This window comes from Prionailurus viverrinus, chromosome D3 (assembly GCF_022837055.1).
Source record: "Prionailurus viverrinus isolate Anna chromosome D3, UM_Priviv_1.0, whole genome shotgun sequence".
In the NCBI taxonomy this organism is placed as follows: Eukaryota; Metazoa; Chordata; class Mammalia; order Carnivora; family Felidae; genus Prionailurus; species Prionailurus viverrinus.
In genome coordinates, this window is record NC_062572.1 from 34,669,454 (window position 1) to 34,675,495 (window position 6,042).

Consider the following 6,042-nt stretch of genomic DNA (forward strand, 5'->3'; position numbering starts at 1 on the left):
CCGGAGCCGGCGCGCGGGGAGCCCGCCCCCCGCGCGGCGGCTCTCGAGGCGGGCGTAGGGCTCAGACGCTGCGGGCACGTCCGCTCCCGCAGCGCCGGCGCGCACGGACAAGCCGGGTCTCTCCAGCCCCGCGGACTTTAAAGCGTTCGTTCGCCCGGGCTCCGCGCTTCTCCACCGCTCCTCGCTCCCGCAGACCCTGCGCTCTGCTCCGTCCCGTCGTTCTGCAGAAACAGAAGCCACACTTCCTGGCATCCTGTCCACAGGGGGTGCCCCTGAGCTTACCCAAACCCAGAGAATCTTAGAGTGCTCCAGGAACACTGCACAGGCGTGGCACGGGGAGTATTCAGGAGCTTGAACAACTTTGCGGGACTGTCACTTGTGCCAGGTTCTCTTGTGCCCACTTGCACTGCTGACGAATAGAACCGGGATCAACCCAGACCAATGATCCCGTCCATATTTAACTTGAGAGAAATTTCAACTCTGAATGAATGGACTCTGGGAAATCCCGGGTCTTGCTGAGAAGGGGTATGGCGTTCAGATATGCACACACTTCATACATTTTGGAGAACTATTCTTTTCGCCTCAGCTTTGGTCGTTGCTTGTTATGATTTCTGGGAAAGAGTATACTGTTTCCCTTTACTCCTAAAAATCTCCGTTTTCTTGTTTTCCAGGGGAGATCCAGAGAAATCTGGTAACAGCAGGGAGATGCCAGCGTATCTGGGATGTGTCCATCATCCAAGAGTTGCGGAGATCTGCTCCTGCTGGAGCACTGTTGGAATTCTCAGAACCAGAATTTTGAATTTGTAGGAGGGACCATTCAGAATTGGTCTTTCCATCAAGAGGACAGAGAGGGAAGAATTTAACTTCATTTGGCACCGGTATTCTAGGCTCGAATTGGTTGGAGATGATGGAAAATCTGTTGGTGAAAATTATACAAACCTTGGTTCTTTGTGTTAACCAGGTCTCCCTTTTTTGAGATAAAGTTAACTTGTATTTTAAGTTCAGATGTCTTGGGACACCTGAGTGGCTCAGTCGGTTAAGCCTCTGACTTTGGCTCAGGTTATGATCTCACAGTTGATGGGTTCGAGCCCCTGCATCCGGCTCTGTGCTGACAGCTCGGAGCCTGGAGTCTGCTTCAGTTTCTATGTCTCCCTCTCTCTCTGCCCCGCTGGTGTTCTCTATCTCTCTCTTTTAAAAATGAGTAAACATTAAAAAAGTAATAAAGTAAAAATAAGTTCAGATGCCTTTGCAAAATCTCTGAGAATAACAAACTGTGAACCATTACTTTTCTTTGAAGACTGGAGGTAGCAAAATCTTGTGAAGACACTCTAAAACCTAGACCCTGTGTGTGCTTCGGAGCCCTGAAGAAGCCTGGATATCTAAATCTCAAATGTAGTCACGAGCCTAAAACTAGGAGTGAAGGAAACAATAGAAACTTACATAATCAGCACATCATTGACTACTACCAAGAAATGTTTTGTGTTTGGTAGAATCTGCACCTTTCTGACATATCTAACATTTGATGTTCATAGATGGCGTTCTCCCTCCCTCTCTGGTACAACTTGTTCTTGGGACCTAACTAAGAAGTCAGGAAGCCTTCCTGGATTTCAAATAGTATTGTGAAATGACATGAATGCTCAGTTGTCTCTGAATATTTTGTCACATTCTTGGTAGGCTTTCCATATACCAACTGTGTAGGTATCCTCAAAATAAATATCTGGATGCTTAAGTTAGGAGACAAGAAACCTAGCGGAAAGGTGGGTATTTCTTGCTTTCTCTGCCACAAAGTGTGCCAAGATGTCTGTTCAGTTTTTAGAGATTCTAAGACCTGCATCCCACTTCTTAGTCTTACCAACACATATACTCACAGAGCTTTGTCTAGACTACGCATATAAAGGATTCTCCATCCCAACTTCAAATGGCAGTTACCTGGGGAGCTTTTTAGGGACTCTAAATACTCAGCAGTCTTCACATCCAGAGATTCTGTTTGTTTGTTTTTTCGTTTGTTTTTAGAGAGTGAGCGAAAACATGCAAGCAGGGGAGAGGGACAGAGAGGCAGAGGGAGAGAGAGAAAGAATCCTAGGCAGGTTCCATGCTCAGTGTGGAGACTAATGTGGCTCTCGATCTCACGACCCCGGGATCGTGACCTGAGCCAAAATTAACAGTCACTCAACTGACTGAGCCATCCATCCAGGTGCCCCTCCACATCCAGAGACTGTGCTTTAATAGTCCCACCTACCCCTCCATGCCTGTATTTTTGTGAAAGCTCTTACATGATTATCAGGTGTCTGAGTAGAGAATCACTGTCCTCACTTACATATCAGAACTCAGGAAATGTCAGGGTGCCTGGGTGGCTCAGTCAGTTAAATGTCCGCCTTCGGCTCAGGTCATGATCTCATGGTTCATGAGTTCGAGCCCCTCATCAGGCTCTGTGCTGACAGCTCAGAGCCTGGAATCTGCTTTGGATTCTGTGTCCCCCTCTCTCTCTGCCCCTCCCCCATTCACCATCTGTCTCTCTGTCTGTCCGTCAAAAATAAATAAATGTTAAAAAAAATTTTTTTTAAAAAGAACTCAGGAAATGTGCTATTGGTTTTCAAAACCAGCATCACCAAACCAAATCGACCTTTCTAGAGCTACGTTTTCACAATGGGGTTACCCAAGCGTGCATATCAGTAGTCAGTGGCATTGTCTGTACAAGGGCTGTTTTACCCTAACATTTACCTAAATTGAGAAGCAGTATCTAATATCTAGACAGCCTTGTTTTTAAGGACTCTCCAGCCCACAAGAATATTGATCCCTTCGGTCAGGAGTCCTGCATGCTAGAGACCTTAATCCTCAATCCGAGCGTGAAACCTGGCATGAGGTAGAAAATACTTTGGGGAGAAAATCGACTACATAGAATATGCATGCACACATTGTTTTGATAGTTGATGAGTGTCTAAGCCTATGGCCTCACGTTTAGCACAGGTGATGAATCAAGCACCAATCGCCCTGTGCCTCTGTATCTACGTGGACAATCCATCGATGGCTTCTTTTGATGACCACTGAGACTTTAGTGCCTCGGAGTCCTCATCTAAGTTGAAGAATGTGATAAAACCTACGAAATATGCAGTGCTATGCAGAGAGAGACAATCTATAGAGTGCTAAGCAAGGTGCCTGGTGCACTGTAATCATTCAATGAATATTAACTGCCATTACGACCACTATTATTACCATTGTCATGGCTATTATTGGAAAGCAAGGTCTGGTCCTGTATTTCTGAAACTGTCAAGCTGAAGTTCAGCAGCCTGCTCCGACACTCAGAAACACACCCGCTCTTAGTAATATGTTTCAAACCTGTGACACAGGTGACTAACAGACATTTTCCTAAGTGCTTGGTTTTCGCCATAAACAATATGGCACTTTGTGCCTTGCGTGGGTTTCATCCTACCGGTTTAGCTTTTATCTTTTCTGAACTCGGTGTAATGCTACACCGATTGATGAGATCATTCAGAAACACCATCTTTGTCCCCAGTGCTAATTTTCTCTGACATGCTCAATATGCAAATACTGTTCTATATCGTGTGTTGCCCTATGTTGATTATTATTCCCTCAAATACTGGAAGATCTCAGGGGTGGATATTGTCTCAGATGGTAGCTTTACAAACAAATTATTTCCCAGAGGAGCATAAAGGTTGTCAACCCGGCATTTTCTTCTCCCAGTGAAATCTGCCGGAATTCCTCAGCGCCATCTAGCCCATAGGGGATGTGGTGCCTCTTGGCAGCTGGAGGATGTCTTCTAGCATCGGTAACATAGGTTCTCCTTACACATGTACCAACACATTTTTAGATGTATCCATTTCTGTTTTTTCATTTATAAGTCACAATATTCACTGAGAAGTTATTTTAGTTAGGAACCACATAGTTTGGGGCGCACACACACAAATATCTATGACTGTGTAAGAAAGATCTCATATGAAAATAATGGAGGATGTAAAATTTTATTTATTTTTTTGTAAGGTTGATACATAAAGGAAGAGATTATGAATTCATGGGGAGGGTGCTCCACCAAAGCTGGTGCCTTGCCTTGGGCACACAGGTACCCATATGGTTGACACTGAACATGGAAACCACCATTCATTATTCACAGCCAACACCGTGAGCAGATTTTTTATCTCAGAGGTTGTCTGGCTGCTTTCTGTGTATTTGCTGCTAAAGTCTGTACTGTTAAAACTACGGGTTTTAACACCACTTTGTCTTAAAAGGCTTATCAAATTCTGGGAAGAGTTTCAAAAAGGGAACTGGAATTGGGGGAACAATTTAACAGTAATTACAGTTGTTTGAAGCAAGTTCATAAACTAAATCACAAGATTTTTTTCTTTACCTATAGCTTCCCTGCCTATATCCTAGTAGATATTTATTAGTTACTAAATACACATTTCATAATGATTTGACTGCCAATTGTATTTGTTGGAACTCCATCAAGATCTCTTCAATGGTCTTAGAAATGGTGCCATTCTTGGGGCGCCTGGGTGGCTCAGTCAGTTGATCGTGTCAACTTCAGCTCAGGTCACCATCTCACGGTTCATGGGTTCAAACCCCACATCGGGCTCTCTGCTGTCAGCACAGAGCTGTTTCAGATCCTCTGTTCTCCTCTCTCTCTGCCCCTACCCTACCCACACTCTCTCTCTCTCTCTCAAAAATAAATACATTAAAAAAAAAGAAAAACTTTACAAAAAGAAATGGTGATATTCTCAGTAAGCCTAGGTAATTTTCACTCATTAGTCTTTAATAGAGGTTTCAGATATGTGTATACATTGAGTGTAAGCAAGTTTTGGAATTGGTTATTTCTAGTTATTAACATTAGCCTGTAACTGGGACTCACATATCCCGTTCGAGGACCAGGGAGTCAACTAGTTTAAAGCTTTGTTCACTTATTCTCCTGCAGTGCCACCTTTTGGCTAAAAGTATATTGAAAAAAATACAAGCCCATAGGGTCCGGAGCAAGCAATTAGGTATGACAACAAGGTCTCTTGCAGCCGGAGATATGCTGATAGCCTCAGAAATACCCCAGTAAGCAGAACCAAGTAGCCGCTGCCTTCAGGAAGCGACCATCCATCCTATAAAGACAGACAATAATCAAGTAATTATAAAAAATTAAGTGAACAATACAGATGTGCGGAGGACTGAACAAGTACTAGGCATCATGGGAGAGTATAAACGGTGAAACTAACTCACTCCCAGGGAGTTCGAGGAGAACAGATTCCTCAAGAATCTGAGTTGTTTATTGCAGTTTGGAGGGTGACCGTGGATTTTCCAGAGTGTAAGATCCATGAGGGCAGGGACTTTGTTCTGTTTGTTGCTGTACCCCCAGTACCTAAAATAGGATGTGGGCTGACACTGTATAAAGACTTGTTGAATGAATAAAGGAGTTCTCTAGGTGAGTGGAGAAAGAAAGACAAACATTATGAGGCAGGAAGAACAACCAGCCTCCTAGAAACAGAGAACGTGACGTGAAGGCATTATAAGCAGTTCATGGTCAATTTCCATATTTTACCAATATGGGTCCTCCTCAGCTTAAACGGGGATTCCAATCCATGTCCTTTATATCTTCTTTTTAATTCAATTGTAACAGTAATAAACACTTACAAAGCGCAAGTAGAATAATGGACACAGCCTGGCATGTTAAAGAAGTAAGGATGGTCGCCCCCCAAACCTAGGGAGTTTACCAGTCCGCATTAGCCTGTCTCAGCTCAGCTGCTTTTCACTGAGATGCAGTAAAGAGATAGTGGTAGGCAGTTTCCAGACTTGGGTAATTGCTGACTTGGTTGAAATGACTATAAATCGTTTGACCTTTCTGGATTTTGTAGAGGTTTTCCCCTCTTTGGCGTTTCTGTGTGCTTAATTTACCTTATTTTAAACCTTTATACAGGGAGAGCATATTTATGTGTGTTCTCTGGGCCTGTGGCCACAATGTAGCCAATAGGATGCTGTTCTCTAGACCCAGAATTTATTTGTGCTGTCCATTCACTCCAGTAGATGGAAGACACTGGTGGTTATGAG